This window comes from Phocoena phocoena, chromosome X, assembly GCF_963924675.1.
Source record: "Phocoena phocoena chromosome X, mPhoPho1.1, whole genome shotgun sequence".
In the NCBI taxonomy this organism is placed as follows: domain Eukaryota; kingdom Metazoa; phylum Chordata; class Mammalia; order Artiodactyla; family Phocoenidae; genus Phocoena; species Phocoena phocoena.
The window spans coordinates 86,981,955-87,000,920 of NC_089240.1; positions in this window are offsets into that span (position 1 = coordinate 86,981,955).

Here is an 18,966-nt window from a genome sequence, read left to right on the forward strand (position 1 = left end):
GACAGACACTTAGGTTGTTTCCACATTTTGGTTATTGTGAATAATGCTGCAATAAACATGGGAGTGCAGATATCATTTTGACATTCTGTTTTCATTTCTTTTAGATATATACCTAAAATGGGATTGCTGATGACATAGTAGTTATATTTTTAAGTTTATGAGGAAAATCCATACTGATTTCCATAGTGGCTGAACCAAGTTACATTCCCACCAATAATGTACAAGTGATCCCTTTTCTCCACATTCTGGCCCAAACTTGCTATCTCTTGTCTTTTTTTTTTAAACATCTTTATTGGAGTATAATTGCTTTACAATGTTGTATTAGTTTCTGCTGTATAACAAAGTGAATCAGCTATATGTATACATATATCCCCATATCCCCTCCCTCTTGCATCTCCCTCCCATGGCTCCACGGCATGTGGGATCTTCCCGGACCAGGGCACGAACCCATGTCCCCTGCATTGGCAGGCGGACTCTCAACCACTGCGCCACCAGGGAAGCCCCTCATCTCTCTCTCTCTCTCTCTCTCTCTCTCTCTCTCTCTCTCTCTCTCTCTCTTTTTAGTCTAGGTAAAGGTTTGTCAATTTTGCTTCTGTTTTCAAAAATTAACTCTTAGTTTCATTGATTTTTTCTATTGTTTTTCTCATCTCTGTGTCATTTACCTCTGCTCTGGTCTTTGTTATTTCCTTTCTTCTGCTAACTTTGGACTTACTTTGTTCTTCTTTTTTAGTTCCTTGAGATGTAAAGTTAGGTGATTTATTTGAGTTCTTTCTAGTTTCTTAATATATGCATAAACTTCCCTCTCAAACTGCTTTTGCAGCATCTCACATGATTTCGTATGCTGTGCTTCCTTTTTAATTTATTTTGAAATAGTTTTTCATTTTGCTTCTGATTTCTTCTTTGACCCATTGGTTGTTAAGGAATGTGTTGTATAATTTCCACATATCTGTGTGTCTTCCAGTTTTTCTCTTGTTCTTGATTTCTAGTTTCATAACACTGTGGTCAGAAAATATAGTTGATATTATTCTCTGGTCAGCTTCTGCCTTGCCAAGTGTTAGCTTCTTCCTAAGGCTGATGGTTACCCCTGATGCAACTAGAAGGCTGCTTATGGTGACTGAGGGTACATTCTCTGTTTCTGTCACTCAGGAGAAAAGGAAAAATCTCTTCAAACCATGGAATGTAAGGCCTTTTCAATCTGACTGGGCCATTTTAAGATTGTTGGCCACCCTCAACCAGTAACAGTTGTCAGAGAAATTCCAGATCCTGATAGGTTCAGAATAATTAGGACTTGCCCCCAGAAGCTATCAGTGAGATGAGGTGGATTGGACATCCTGATATTTGGAGTTCTGTTAGTGAGGAAGTGGGAAATTGATGTTATGTAAGCATATACTACACTGGATGGCTTAAAAATAAGAATGGCTCAGAACACTCTGACCTCCAAGAGGCCTTGAGTGGTAGATGAAACAGCCAGAAGACACACTGAATAAACTTTGGAAGGAAAGGAGGTAGAACATAAAAAAAGGAAGTTTCCCAAACATGCCAACATGCAGGGGAAGGAAAAAGAGAGAGGGTGGGGCGAGGGGAGGGAGGAGGAGAAAGAGAGAGAAAGGAAGAGAGAGGAAATCTTGAATGTGACTTGGCAAAATCTCCCCAATTGATAGAAATCTGAGGCGTCCCTGGAGTCCTGTGATTAAAAACCAAAACAAGGGGCAGTTTCTCCAAGGTACCAGGTCCACTAAGACCAGTTACCAAGGCTAAGTGGAAGTCATGTGGGTCTGTGCCCACAGATACCCAAGGAACAACCCAGTGGAGAGAATTCCAAGAAGATTAATTCTTCACAGAGTTTCCACTTTCATCACGTACATAACACCTCCCTTCTGTGCCCTGCTCTGTGAACCAGTTCCAGATGTGTTGGGGACATCCCTTCCTCCAGAAGTAGTTAGAAAGTCAGCCTTGAATGTCGTTTAACAACACCTCTAAAAAGCAAAAGCTTTGGTTGTCTCAGCTTTTCATCTTATTGGGGTTTGCAGGGACTTCCACTGGGCGTTGCTTGCTCACTTGGCAGGCTCATGACCTCTACCCGAGCTAGGCTACTCTCTCTCTCTCATTATTTCTTTCCAGAACTCCTTCTCCTGGAAAAATGTTCCAATCCTACCCACCTTTCAAGGCTCAACCCAGATCCTTCTCCCTCATGACAGCTTCCTTGGCTCTGTGAGTACCTCCCTTCTTGTACTCCTGTTAAGCTGAGAGAACCCCATAGTTTTTCAATTTTTTTTTTTTTTACCAGAAGTTGTTATGTGCAATAGCAGACCTGTCCAGGCACCTCTTGTTCTGCTTCCCCGGTGATATCTTAGACTGTGGTTTATAATTATTTTTGTATCTTTCATAGACTTTAGAGCACTGAGTGATCAGTGAACTGTCCTGTTTCTCCTCTTGCCCTTCTCCAATCCAGTCTCTATATGGGAATTCAAGGAATATTTTAAAGAAGAATTAGAACAAGCTCCTCCTTTCAATTACATACCTTAAATGCCTCCATTACATTTAAATACTTTAAAACAAAATAAAACAAAATGAATCCTTACCATGGCCTTCAGGTCCTGCAAGACTTGGTTCCTGGCCACCTCTCCCACTCAGCCAGGCCATTCTCCCCCTCTATTGATAAGCTCCAGCTACACTGGCCTCCTTTGGTTATAACTGGGCCAAGGACTTTCCTGCCCTAGAGCCCGTGCATGTGCTATGACTCCTGAAAGGTTAACCACTCCCCTGCCACCTCTTCCCACCCCCACCCGACTAACTCATTTCCTCATTTCCCCTTTAGGATTCAACTTAAATAGCATGCCTACTATCATTCCCTGGTCTAGTTCCTCATATTATACCTCACAGAAACTTGTTCTCTTTCTTTATCATAATTTGGGATTACATGTTTGTTTAGTGTTTCTCTTCCCCACTAGATTGTACATTTCATGCTCTGAGGGACCATGTCTGTCTTATTCACCAGGACATATCCAACATTTAGCCCAGTGCCTGACACATGGTAAGTCCCACGAGATAGTAGATTAAATCCTACTAAATTGCCATTTTTAAGTAAAAACCAGGCACACATCAGCAACTTCATAAAGTGCAACATAATACTTTTTGAATTAATGAAAGATGAGACAGGTGAATTATTAAGCAAAGAGAATGAGAAAGGAGCCTGAGGAATATGTTTTACTCTCAGGAATCTGGCTGAGTTGCTGACCCTGAGTCCTTCCCTCTAAAGGAAGGAGCACCTCTGATCCTTGTCATGAGTGTCTCTCCCCACTGAATTCCTCAAAGTCCATGCTTCACACTCCCAGGTTTTGTGTTCCTGCTTAAGCTCTATCTCCTCCCATGCTCTTTCATGTTTTCCTCCCTTTTCACAGCTATTTTTGGCAACTAACTCATCAAGGGCATAAGGAATTCTATGTGATATTTCTTTACTCCCTTTTGCTGATAAGTTCCCCAATGTTCTTTGCCAGTTCATAATAATATTTGATTTATCCAACTGAGAGACTAAAAAGAAGAATCAGTGGCTGTATTGAATGATGAAGGAAGAAACTTCTTACCCTGGAGAATTACAGCATTGGAGTGGAGTATCTGTGAGGTATTGAAGGCAGAAAGAACCTAAGAAATTTCAGGGTTGCCTCCACTTCACAGTTCCACTTTTCCTTCCCTCTCATATCCAGGAGACAGCAATTACAGCAGTGGTGTGACTCTTGACTCATCATCAGGGCAATTGAGAGAAGGGGAGGGTCACAGAATCTACCAGAGTTCTGAATAAAGTTTGAAAATTATTGTATAGAACAAAACCAAAAATCAGGTATTGGAACAAAAATCATGTATTTCCTGGGTGTCTTGAAAAGATAGAACTTAAGTCCAAGAAGAAGATCTAATGTTGGGGTATTGATTTGGGCTACCAGTGTTTGATACACAGGAGGTACTGCATAAATACACAGTGAATGAATGAATAAATGAGTTGTTTTAGGAAACATCAGCCAATGAAAACCATTAAAGTATAACCTCCCACAGTCTTTTTTCATCTCTATGTATATTTCAAACAGAAGTAGGTTCATTTGGTATATACTGTGGCAAAATCTTATGTTATAAAATAAAGCAGACTGCTTTGCTGTTGATGTTGTTGTTTTTGCCTTTCCTTATTAAAAGTGTACCTTTCACTTTTTGGTTTCCAGTTCAGCATGTAAGGAGCTTGAAAGCCACCATGCCCATTCTCACACAATAAAAAGCTTACAAATTTAAAATCAACAATTCTTAGACGATCAGAGAATTGAGATCACAGGGCAAACTACTGTCCTCACAAATTGGAGAGATAAGCAGGTGTATATAGAGAATTACAACTTACTGGAGCAGAAACTCAGGAGCAGACCACTGCTGGAGCCAGAACCATGATAGGAAAACAATCTATAATTAATTTCTGGGGGCTCAGTGTGGACAAGCTTAAGAGTTAAAAACTCTGGTGGACCCAGTCTATGGGTCCCTCCTCATTTTCTTGAGTTTTATCTCCAAGAGCCATACAGTTCCTCACAGTGAAGATCAGAGTAAAGTACTCTCAGGCTTCTAGCAAGGGGAGGGGAAAAGTAGCCATTTTGAAATACACCCAAAGAATTTGTTTTTCTTAAAAAGACCTGCCCTCATAAGAAACTAATTAAACTGGGGGAAGGAAAATACCCAACTCTTGTTCTCTCCAGTTTTTCAAGTGGGGGAAGGGAAATATCCCCCTCTAGCATTCCTGACTCACCTAATTGCGCAGGCAGGACTGAGGAGCACTTTTGAAGGTCACAGCCCATGGCACAGTCACACTAGAAGACTGAAACTTAATCATAAGATAGTAGAACACTTCCCTTCCCCCCACATCTTACCATCACACCAATAAGCTTCCTGTAAAATAAGAGAGGGATACAATGGAAAAAATTGCACATTGCATGTATAAGAACTTACTTAAAAAGAAGTCTCTAGTAAAATCCAAAGTCAACAGGAAAGACAAAAGCAAGGACACCAGAGGAAATTTTAACCTCTGATACCTACAGCTACAGCAAACAGTGAAAACAGTGTAACTTCTAGTCAGGTAAACATATGCCTCACACTAAAAGCCTATGTATCTCAATTCTTTTTCCTCAGTACATTATGTTTGGATTTTAACAAAAACTTATGTCATAACAAATATAAAAAAAACATAGTTTGAAGAGAGAGAGAGAGCAAGTATTAGAACCAGACTCAGATATGATAGATTTTGGAATTATCAGACCAAGAACTTATGGTGAGAGCTCTAATAGGTAAAGTAGACAACATGCAAGAACAGTTTGGTAATGTAAGCATGGAGATTGAAAGAGTCAAAAGTAAATGCTAGGGCTTCCCTGGTGGCGTCGTGGTTGAGAGTCCGCCTGCCGATGCAGGGGACACGGGCTCATGCCCTGGTCCGGGAGGATCCCACATGTTGTGGAGCAGCTGGGCCCATGTGAAAAAAAAAAAAAGTAAATGCTAAAAACAAAAACATTGTAAGAGAAATGAAGAATGTCTTTCATAGGCTCATGCCCATAGACTGGGCATGGGTGAGGAAACAATCGGTGAGATTAAAGATATGTCAGTAGAATCTTCCCAAACTGAAAAGTAAAAAGAAAAAAAGAAAGAAAATGATAGAATAGAATATCCAAGAACTGTGGGACAATTACAAAAGGTGTAACATATATGTAATAGGAATACCAGAATTAAAAGGAAGAAAGGAACAGAAGAAATAGTTGAGTAATAATGGATAAGAGTTTTCCAAAATTAATGACAGATATTAAACCACAGATCAAGAAAGCTCAGGAATACCAAGCAGTATAAATACCAAACAATGTACACCAATGTATATCATATTTGAACTTCAGGAAATCAAAGTCAAAGAGAAAATATTGAAAGAACGCAAAGAAGGGGAAAAAAACCTATAGAGGAGCAAGGATAAGAATTAAATCAGACTTCTCTTCAAAAACCATGAAAGCAAGAAGAGAGTGAAGTAAATCATTTAAAGGTTTGAAAAGAAAAAAATCACTAGTTTAGAATTCTGTATCCAATGAAATTATCCTTCAGAAGTGGAGAGATAAAGACTTTCTCAGACAAACACAAATTGAGGGAGCTCGATCCAGTTTATATTAGATGCAGGAATTCAAGTATTGTTCAACATACAAAAATTGATCAGTGTAATTCACTACATCAACATAATGAAAGAAAAAACCCCACACAGTTATTTCAATTGATGCAGGAAAAGCATTTTACAAAATTCAACACCATTTCATGATAAAAAATACTCAATAAACTAGGAATAGAAGGAATCTACCTCAACATAATAAAAGACATATGAAAAACTCATGGTAAGCATCATACTCAATGGTGAAAGAATGAAAGCTTTCTTTCTAAGGCAAGGAGCAAAGCAAGTATGTCTATTTTCACCACATCTATTCAACATTGTACTAGAAGTTCTAGCCAGAGCAATGAGGCAAGAAAAATAAATAAATAAAGGCATCCAAATTGGAAAGGAAGGAGTAAAATTATCTGTAGATGATATGATCTTATATGTAGAAACCCTAAAGACTCTACAGAAAGCTGTTAGAACTAATAAATGAATCCAGAAAATTAGCAGAATACAAAGTCAACATGCAAAAATCAATTGTGTTTCTACACTATAACAATGAATAATCTGAAAAGGAAATTATGAGAATGATTTCATTTATGATAGTATCAAAAGAATGAGAAAATAGAAATTAAGGATGTTAAAGACTTGAACAATAAAAACAGAACATTGCTGAAAGAAATGAAAGAAGACATAGACAAATGAAAACACACCCCATATTCATGGATTGGAAGATATAACATTGTTCAAATGTCAACACTATCCAAAACAATATATATATTCAATGTGATCCTTATCAAAATCCCAATGATGTTTTCCACAAGTATAGAAAAATCTATCTTTAAATTAATATAGAATCTCAAGGGACCATAAATAGCCCAAACAACCTTGAAATGAAAGAACAAATTTGGAGGACTCACACTTCTTGATTTCAAAACTTACTACAAAGCTACAGTAACCAGTGTGGTAATGGTATAAAGACAGACATATAGACAAAAGGAAAAGAATAGAGATCCCAGAAATAAACACTCATGTATCTAGTCAAATGATTTTTTTTCTTTTTTTTTGCAGTACACGGGCCTCTCACTGTTGTGGCCTCTCCCGTTGTGGAGCACAGGCTCCGGACGCGCAGGCTCAGCAGCCATGGCTCACGGGCCTAGCCGCTCCACGGCATGTGGTATCTTCCCGGACCGGGGCACGAACCCATGTCCCCTGCATCGGCAGGCGGACTCTCAACCACTGCGCCATCAGGGAAGCCCTAGTCAAATGATTTTTGACAAGGGTGCCAAGACTATTCAATGGGAAAAGAAAAGTCTTTTCAACAAATGGTGCTGGGAAAACTAAATATTCACATGCAAAAGAATGAAGTTGGACCCTTACCTAACAACATATGGAAATGTTAACTAAAAATGGATCAACGACCTAAATGTAATATCTAAAACAATAAAACTCTAAAAAGAAAACAAAAGCTTCACAGCATTGGATTTGGCAGTGATTTCTACGATATGACACCAAAGACACAGATAACAAAAGAAAAAAATAGAAAAATTGGACTTCATGAAAAATTTTAAATTTGTACATCAAAAGATACTATCAGCAGAGTAAACCCACAGAGGCAACCCACAGAATGAAAGAAAATATTTGCAAATCATATATAATAAGAAATTAATATCCTAAAAAATAAAAACAAAAACCAAACAACCTGATTCAAAAATAAGCAGAGCAAAGGACATGAATAGACATTTCTCTAAAAAATATACAAATGTCCAATAAGTACATGAAAAGATGCTCAGCATCACTAATGCTGAACATCATTATTAGGGAAATGCAAATTAAAACTACAATGAGATACCACCTCATACTCATTAGGATAACTAATATCAGAAAGAAAAAAACCCAGAAAACAACAAGTGTTGGTGAGGATGTGAAGAAACTGGAACCCTGTGCATTATTGATGGGAATGTAAAATGGTACAGCCACTGTGGAAAACAGTATGGTGGTTCCATGAAAATTAAAAAGGAAATTTCCATATGATCCAAATCTGGATATTTATCCAAAAACTTTGAAAGCAGGGTCTTGAAGAAATATTTGTACACCCACATTCATAGAGAGCAGCATTATTCACAATAGCTAAAATTTGGGGGCAACATGTGTCCATTCACAGATGAATGGATAAACAAAATGTGGTATATACATACAATGGGATATTATTCAGCCTGTAAAATGGATGAAATTCTGTCATATGCTACAGCATGAATGAACCTTTAGGACATTATGCTATGTGAAATAAGCCAGTCATAAAAAGACAAATACTATATGAGTTCATTTATATGAAGTATTTAGAGTAGATGACAAGTAGAATGGTGGTTGCCAGGAGCTGGAGGAAGGGAAATGAGGAGCTATTTTTTAATGGGTATAGAGTTTCAGTTTTATAAGATGAAAAAAAATTGGAGGTGGATGGTGATGATGGTTGCACAACATTATGAATTTTTAATATCACTGAATTGTACACTTAAAAATGGTGAATATGGTAAATTTTATGTTCTATGTATTTTACCAAAATAAAATAAATGAAAAAAAGAACATAAGCTCCATTTGTAAAAAACAAAAATAAGTACACAAGTATAGGGCATGGAAAGTGAAATTCTTTGGTATTCCTCTCTTCCAATGACAACTGCTGTTACAGTTTCAATGTAGTGTTTGTATTTGTGTATGCATATTTTAGCAATTTATGTAGTAATTATCCTTTTAAGAAACATGTCACAATATAATGTCGTTCAATCTGCTTTGTTTAATGAAAATTAATACATACAAATACACTCACTCGATGCTCTAAATTTGTCCCTCTCCACAGAAATCTATAACAAAGCAAAGCAAAAACTAGACCATTAAGTACAAAGATGTTAAGCCAAATATCTATTAAAGCACCAAATATCTATTAATGTTCTGGGAACATTTGTCCCTCTAGTGAAGTCCATCTTCTTAACCATATAATTGCAGATAAAAGTTACATTCTTGCTGGCATACATACTTTCAATCTACCCCAACCCGTTATCTGTTGTCTGAACCATTTTCTAATTAATGTATTACCTCAGTGCCCAGCCTGTCTCATTTCTGTTCCATTGGTGACCATTTACAATTTCTTAAAATTGTGGACACATGAAAATATAATGGAAGCACAGGCAGCCAATAGACCCACCACCTGCTGGCAACCGCTGTTATCATTGTGCAATATTTCCCCTTGCAGGTTTTTCTATAGGGGGCAGAAAGCTCTTCTGGAGACCAAAATAATGCTTGTTTCACATCCACTTCACCTTAGGACTGGAAGGGTGTCTGCACTTTCAGAGGACTTTGTCATGTGACAAAGGAGCCAGATTTTGAAGGGCAGAAGTTCGGAGAAAATGCCCTGATACTTATTATCATTATCTTTGACTATTTTTCAGTTACATTATTTTTCTGTATATGCCCATAGATGCACATATGTATACATTATGCATACAATAAAAAAATTAAATGGAACTATACTGCAGGTGCTGGAGTATAACTTTGTTCTTTTCTAAATACTTTACCAAATGACCTGGGAACATTTGTCTCTGCACTTATATCAGATAACACCTTTATGACCTATGAAATATACAAAGACTCAGAGTGCAAGGGATTAATGCCACATAATTTGTTTGCCACACCAGTCCTAAGAGGAATTTTAGTGACCACTGGGAAGGTAACATATTCATCCCTTTACATGCATAAGAAGTCCTCTGAGGTGCTGGTAACGTTCAATATTTCAATCAAGCATAAAGAAGAAAATGCATATAATCAGGGAGCCCATTAACCACTGACAACCAGTATAACAAATAGGTGTGATATTAATATTTCTGCATTTTGAATCCTTCACTGGCTTGAAAATGTACCCTTTAAAGTTTTATAAGGATTAAATGAGTTCATATAAATGAGGCACTTTAGAAGTATACATGGCACAGAACAAATGCTTAATATTGCCACTAATAATAGTCAGGTCCATATTCTTCATATAAGTGTGTATAAGTGCACACATACATAAATTTCATATATATGTTTTAGCCAAATGTAGCATATGCTGTGAGAAAAAGATATGACCCTACTTTATCCAAATGACCACTTAGTATATAAAATGCTGCTCAACATAATTATTTATTAGGAAAATCCAGACTAAAAACATAATGCAATGCCTTCTGGAATGGCTGAAAGTAAAACTAAAAATACAGTTGGTGAAGATGTAGCGTAAGTGGGGTGTGAATCGGTACAGCCATTTTGAAAAACTGTTATGCAGCATCTACTAGGGCTGAACTTACACATACCTGATAGCCTACAGGTTATCCTGATAGCCTGTATTGTACCCATAGGCAAATATATAATACTTAACAACAATTAATTTGTATGTATGCCAAAAATAAATATACAAAATGTTCATAGCAGCATCATTCATAATAACCCAATGCTGAAAACAAAACAATGCCCATCAACAAGAATAGATAAATTTAGTAAAGTCAAAGAATAGACTGGTCACAGGTTCTAGGCTCTCAGACACTTGTCTGGTCCTATCCCTTCATTAGTTCTCACCTCATCCATCAAAGTACCTTACACTGAAGCAACACTGAACTGTTCATCATAACTACCAAGTATATACCTTTGCACATTCTTTCTTCTGTACCATGGATCATACCTGGAATGCCCCCCTGGAAACTTTTCCTTGACTACTCATCCTTTCTCAGCTCAGATGGCACTTCCTTCTTGAGGCTTCACTTACAATCCCCAATCCCACTATTGGCAGGAACCACCCATACGCTGTTCATCCACAGCATGTCACTTACCTTTCTAGTATGTTGCTCTAATGCAGTTAGTGTTAGGACTATAAAGAGAATGCTAAACACCAGCAGGTGGCAAATCTGGATAATGGGTACTTTTGTGTTTGTAAAATTACTCTCTGCACTTCGTTGCACACATATATATATGTTTGCCATATTGCATTTAAATTTAAAAATAACTGTTGGTGAAAGTGTGGGCAAACAGCTACTGTAATATCTAAATTTCACAATCGTTCTGGAGAACAAATAACATTCATGGAGCTTCATGGGAGTGATTTGATGATTGTGGAATTTTGTTAAGAATCCAAAACCCCCAATGTTTTTCAACAGGAGCAACATTGGTGTTTTGGTGGGGAGGGGTCAATCTTCTTATGAGGCATCAACAACACTTGTTAAACAATTTTGAGTACACCAATATGGTGGAATGCTATGCAGCCATTGAAAGGAGTGAGATGCTTCTATGTATGCATATAATTTATATGTGATTCTGCATGATGGAGATGTAAATAAAACACAATCTTTTGCATTGTATTTAAAATTTAGGAAAACTATCACACTCACTTTTGTTTCTGTCTCAATTGGAAGAAAATTTTAAAATAATCCTTCCTGATTTTATCAAGACAATCTGGCTTTCATAGGGGATGAACAAAATTCTTTCTTTAATAAAAATCTTATTAAGCTTTGAACTAGATATGTTACATTAACTGTTACATGTTTTAAAGCACCAATAATTTTTACAATCACCATTGTTTGCAACTTGTGTTATCATATGGAAAATGTTTCAACTTGAAATAGATGCAACAAAAAATCTTTAATGACCATGAATAAAACAGTAATAAAACTTTCAGCGTTAGAACAATTCTTATCTACCACGTGAGTTTCTAGGTTAGTGAACAATAGTTTTTTGTATAAGGAATACTCTGCTTAGAAGCTATTTACCATTCTAAATAATTATATTTTTCCTTGAGTTTGGATGCATTCAAGAGGGTAAGAGGAACTTTACCAATGCTGCCCATCCCCTAAGGCAAAAAAACATGGGGGTGACCTAGCTGGTGACCTCTCCCATAGGGGAAAAGGAGAGCAGTGAGTGAGTACCTGGCTACTCCAGCTTTGTGGGATGCTGCTGGACTCATTTCTCTCCAGAAGCACCCAAAGGACTGAGGCAAGAACTCGATGACTTGGGAAAGGGAGTATTTTGGGAAAGAGGCAGATAAGAATATTGAAGGGCATTAAAGGGACATTACTTGCTCACTGTACACAGGACTTCAACAGGAAGTTGGACCACAAGCCTCTGAGAAAACTTCACTGGAAGATCCTCCCACTGGGCCCATGGGCACTCCCAAAACTCTGAGTGTTAAACCCACACTTTCCCCATTCTGTGGCTGGCTCCATGTGTGCACCCCCAAGTGCAGAGGTAAACAGAGTGTTTTCAGAAAAACAGGCCACGGTTCTAGGCAGGGGAAAAAACACACACTTGAGCTATAGTGCCACCTTTTGGAAAACAAAAGAGACGTTTCCAGCAAATAGCCTGGCAAGTTGTAAGAACCATAGAGGACATAAAAGTTAAAAATTCTGCTACAAGAGGGAGTTGGAAGTGCAGAGCAGGTGTATCCATACAAGATTTGGGAAAACCCTAGATATAAGAAAGACCAATGAAAAATATCCCCCACTTGAACACAGCTAATAATGTTTGTAAGAGGTGACTGCTACTTCAAATGTGAAAGCAGTAACAGAAAACCTCAAGGAACATGAAGAATCAAGGAATCATGTCATCACCAAAAGATAATAATAAATCTTCCAATAACCAAACTCAATGACACAGATCTAGCTGATAAAGAATTCAAAATAGCAGTTTCGAGGAAACTCAAAGAAAGCACAGAAAGACAATTCAATGAAACAGGAAAACAATACATAAACAAAATGAGAAATTTAACAAAGGAACAGAAATCATTAAAAAGAACCAAACAGAAATTCTGGAGCTGAAGAATTCAATAAATGAAATGAAAAATGCAATAAACTGTATCTACAACAGAGTAGACCAAATGAAAGATATAATAAGTGATCTGAAGGATAGGAAATTTGAAATAAAAGAATTAGAGAACAAAGAAATAAGAATTTTAAAAAGCAAAGAAAACTAAATATAAAATATTGAAATAAGTGGGACTCCAGAAGAAAAAGAGGGGGAGAAGGGGCAGAAAGTTTATTTAAAGAAATAATAGATGAGAACGTCCCAAACCTGGGGAGAAACTTAGACATCCAAGTTCATGAAGCTAATAAATCACCCTCATCTCAATGCAAAAAGACCTTCTCCAAGACACACTACATGAAACTGTCAAAAATCAATGATAGAGATTCCTGAAAGCCATCAGAGAGAAAAAGATTGTAACCTAAAAGGGAACCCCCATTATGCTATCAGAACACTTCTCTGAAGAAACCCTACAGGTCAGAAGAGAGTGGAACGATGCATTCAAAGTGTTAAAAGAAAAAAAATCAGCCAAGAATACCCTATCCAGTGAAGCTATTTTTTCATATATAAAGGAGAAAAAAAGACTTTTCCAGACAAATGAAAGCTGAGGGATCTCATTGCTGCTAGACCTGCTTTGCAAGAAATGCTGAAAGAAGGGCTTCATGCTGAAATTAGAAGATGCTAGTCACTGACATAAAAACATATGAAAGTATACAACACATTGGTAAAGGTAAATATACAGTCATATTTAGAAAACTCTAATTTTGTAACATGATAGGGGATTAACCACTTAACTATAGTATAAAGGCTAAAGGAAAAGAATATTAAAAATAACTATAGCTATTATAATTTATTCATGAATACACAATATAAAAAGAGACATCTTTCTTGTTAAATTTTGACATCAAAAATATAAAAGGAGGGAATAAAAATGTTGAACTTTTGTATGCAATCAGAGTTAAGTTGCTGTCAGTTTAAAATGGACTATTTTATCTGTAAGATGTTTTATGTAAGCCTCATGGTAACCATTCACAAAAGGTAAAGGAAGGAGAAACAGAGAATACCACCATGGAAAATCACCAATTCAAAAAGGTAGACAGAAACAGAGGAATAAAGAAATAGTGGAACTACAAAATAGCCAGAAAGCAGTTAAGAAGATGGCTTTAGTAAATTCTTACAGATCAATAATTGCTCTAAATGTAAACAAATGGATTGAATTCACCAATCAAAAGGCACAGGGTGGCTAGATGGATATAAAAGCAAGACCAAACTACATGCTGCCAACAAGAGACTCACTTCAGATTTAAGGACAAACATAGGCACAAATTGAAGGGATGGGAAAAGATATTCCATGCAGTGGAAAACAAAAGAAAGCAGGAGTAGCTATACTTATATCAGACAAAATAGACTCTAAGTCAAAAATGCTAATAAGAGACAAAGAAGGTCATTCTATAATGATAAAGGGGTCAATTTACCAAGAAGATATACAATTGTAAATATATATGCACTCAACATCAGAGCCCCCAAATGTTTTAAGTAAATATTAACAGACCTGAAGAAAGATATAGACAGCAATATGATAATAGTAGGGGATTTCAATACCCCACTCTCAGCATTAGGTATATCATTCAGACAAGAAATCAACAAGAAAATGATAGACTTGAATCATACATTAGAGCAAAAGAACGTAACAAATATTTATAGAATATTCCATCCAAAAGAAAGAAAATACATGTTCTTCTCAAGTGCAAAATGAACATTCTCCAGGATAGACTATACGATAGGACACAAAACAAGTCTTAGTAAATTTAAGATTGAGATAGAAGGAACCTTAATGACACACTTTAGTTGTTGAATCAATCAGTCCTGAAGCTTGTCCTATCTACTTCTGCTTTTCTGGCTAAATGAAATCATAAACTTCCTTAATATTTTACCGAGTTTCAGTCAATTATTCTTTACATACAGCTAAAATTCCCCCATCCAGTAGAATGGATATAACAATATTTCTTACAGAATTTTCCATTTTATTCTGTTCAGACCTACTCCATTATTTATAATGGCTGTATAGCTTTCCAAAGTATTATTGCACCTTAATGTATTTATTTTCACCCTTATTTATAAGTATTAAAGTTGTATTCCGTTTTGTGGGAATTTTCGTATTTCAAAAATGCTGAAATAAAATCCTGTTATTGCATATAGTAACATACTTGCACACTTGGATGTTTTAGCAGCTCGGACATAGAACATTGTATGACTTTTCATCTGGGAGGTAGTCATAGGAATAGAATTTTGGGGTTAAAGGCTGTAGAATTATTGTAAGGTTTTTTGTTTGTTCATTTTGTTTTTTTTGCGGTACGCGGGCCTCTCACTGTTGTGGCCTCTCCCGTTGTGGAGCACAGGCTCCAGACACGCAGGCTCAGCGGCCATGGCTCACAGGCCCAGCCGCTCCATGGCATGTGGTATCTTCCCGGACCGGGGCACGAACCCATGTCCCCTGCATCAGCAGGCGGACTCTCAATCACTGCGCCACCAGGGAAGCCCTATTATAAGGTTTTTGAAACATATTTTCAAGCTAACTTTCAGAAAAGTTGTCAGTTCTCATTCTCACCAGCACTGCATGAACATGGCCATTTCTCTGAACCTTCACCTCTGGGATAAATCACTAATAATGGCATGGACTCAGAAGTCAGAGTGTCTGTTCAAATTCCAGCTCCAAAACTTAATAGTGATGTGGCTTTGGGTATGTGGTTCATTATCCTTAACTACAAAATGGGCCTAACAATGGTATCTGCAAGCAACTTGCGTGGTTAGGGAAATAAAATAAGTCATGTAAAGTGCTTAGATTATAAGTGGTCAATAAATGTTGGTTGTTATCGTTATTAAGATTATTTACCAACCTGTGACTTGAAAATGTTTTCTTGTTCTCATTTGCATTTCCTTGAATACTGATGAAACATCATTTATTCCACATGTCTGTTACTCAATTGTAAAATGGTTTACCTTTATCTTTCTTGTCCATTTTGATATCTGTGTTGCCGTTTCCTTGATAACTTGAACCCAATTCAATATATAGTTATAATATTAACTCTTTGTTTTTCCTATATGTTATTTTTCCAGTAGTTTCTTTGCATTTTAAAATTATACTTACATCATGAAAAAGCATATTTTTATTTTTGTAACATCTTTATTGGAGTATAATTTCTTTACAATGGTGTGTTAGTTTCTGCTTTATAACAAAGTGAATCAGCTATATATATACATATATCCCCATATCTCCTCCCTCGTGCATCTCCCTCCCACCCTCCCGATCCCAACCCTCTAGGTAGTCACAAAGCACCAAGCTGATCTGCCTGTGCTATGTGGCTGCTTCCCACTAGCTATGTATTTAATATTTGGTAGTATATATTAATCCATGCCACTCTCTCACTTCATCCCAGCTTACCCTTCCCCCTCCCCGTGTCCTCAACTCCACTCTCTACATCTGCGTCTTTATTCCTGTCTTGCTCCTAGGTTCTTCAGAACCATTTTTTCTCTTAGATTCCATATATATGTGTTAGCATAAGGTAATTGTTTTTCTCTTTCTGACTTACTTCACTCTGTATGACAGACTCTATGTCCATCCACCTCACTACAAACAACTCAATTTCGTTTCTTTTTTGGCTAAGTAATATTCCATTGTATATGTATGCCACATCTTCTTTATCCATTCATCTGTCGATGGACACTTAGGTTGCTTCCATGTCCTGGCTATTGTAAACAGCGTTGCAATGAACATTGTGGTCCATGACTCTTTTGAATTATGGTTTTGTCAGGGTATATGCCTAGTAGTGGGATTGCTGGGTTGTATGGTAGTTCTATTTTTAGTTTTTTAAGGAACCTCTATACTGTTCTCCATAGTGACTGTATCAATTTACATTCCACCAACAGTGCAAGAGGGTTCCCTTCTCTCCACATCCTCTCCAGAATTTATTGTTTGTAGATATTTTTGATGATGGCCATTCTAACTGGTGTGAGGTGATGATACCTCATTGTAGTTTTGATTTCCATTTCTCTAATGATTAGTGATGTTGAGCATCCTTTCAAGTGTTTGTTGGAAATCTGTATATCTTCTTTGGAGAAATGCCTATTTAGATCCTCTACCCATTTTTTGGATTGGGTTGTTTGTTTTTTTGATGTTGAGCTGCAAGAACTGCTTGTATATTTTGGAGATTAACCCTTTTTAAGTTGCTTCATTTGCAAATATTATCTCCCAGTCTGAGGGTTGTCTTTTCGTCTTCTTTATGGTTTTCTTCCCCTGTGCAAAAGCTTTTATGTTTCATTAGGTTCCATTTTTTAATTTTTGTTTTTATTTCCATTTCTCTAGGAGGTGTGTCAAAAAGGATCTTGCTGTGATTTATGTCATAGTGTGTCCTGCCTAAGTTTTCCTCTAAGAGTTTTATAGTGTCTGGCATAACATTAAGGTCTCTAATCCATTTTGTGTTTATTTTTGTGTATGGTATTAGGGAGTGCTCTAATTTCATTCTTTTACATGTAGCTGTCCAATTTTCCCAGCACCACTTATTGAAGAGACTGTCTTTTCTCCATTGTATATTATTGCCTCCTTTATCAAAAACAAGGTGACCATATGTGTGTGGGTTTATCTCTCGGCTTTCTATCTTGTTCCATTGATCTGTATTTCTGTTTATGTGCCAGTACCATACTGTCTTGATTACTGTAGCTTTGCAGTATACTCTGAAGTCCAGGAGCCTCATTCCTCCAGCTCTGTCTTTCCTTTGCAAGATTGCTTTGGCTATTCACGATCTTTGGTGTTTCCATACAAATTGTGAAATTTTTTGTTCTAGTTCTGTGAAAAATGCCAGTGGTAAATTGATATGGATTGCATTGAATCTGTACATTGCTTTGAGTAGTAGAGTCATTCTCACATTGTTGATTCTTCCAATCCAAGAACTTGGTATATCTCTCCATCTGTTTGTATCATCTTTAATTTCTTTCATCAGTGTCTTATAGCTTTCTGCATGCAGGTATTTTGTCTTCTTAGGTAGGTTTATTCCTAGGTATTTTATTCTTTTTGTTGCATTGATAAATGGGAGTGTTTCCTTAATTTCTCTTTCAGAGTTTTCATCGTTAGTGTATAGGAATGCAAGAGATGTCTGCACATTAACTTTGTATCCTGTTACTTTACCAAATTCATTGATTAGCTCTAGTAGTTTTCTGGTAGCATCTTTAGGATTCTCTATGTATAGTAGCATGTCATCTGCAAACAGTGACAGCTTTACTTCTTCTTTTCCAATTTGGATTCCTTTTATTTCTTTTTCTTCTCTGATTGCTGTGTCTAAAACTTCCAAAACTATGTTGAATAATAGTGGTGAGAGTGGGCAGCCTTGTCTTGTTCCTGATCTTAGAGGAAATGGTTTCAGATTTTCACCACTGAGAACAACGTTGGCTGTGGGTTTGTCATATATGGCCTTTATTATGTTGAGGTAAGTTCCCTCTATGCCTACTACCTGGTGGGTTTTTATCATAAATGGGTGTTAATTTTGTGGAAAGCTTTTTCTGCATCTATTGAGATGATCATATGGTTTTTCCCCTTCAATTTTTTAATATGTTGTATCACATTGATTGATTTGCACATATTGAAGAATCCTTGCATTCCTGGGATAAACCCTAATTGATCATGTTGTATGATCCTTTTAGTGTGCTGCTGGATTCTGTTTACTAGTATTTTCTTCAGGATATTTGCATCTATGTTCATCACTGATATTGGCCTCTAGTTTTCTTTCTTTGTGACATCTTTGTCTGGTTTTGGTATAAGGGTGATGGTGGCCTTGTGGAACGAGGTTGGGTGTGTTGCTCACTCTGCTATGTTTTGGAAGAGTTGGAGAAGCGTAGGTGTTCTCTAAATGTTTGATAGAATTTGCCTGTGAAGCCATCTGGCCCTGGGCTTTTGTTTGTTGGAAGATTTTTATTCACAGTTTCAATGTCAGTGCTTGTGATTGGTCTGTTTATAGTTTTTA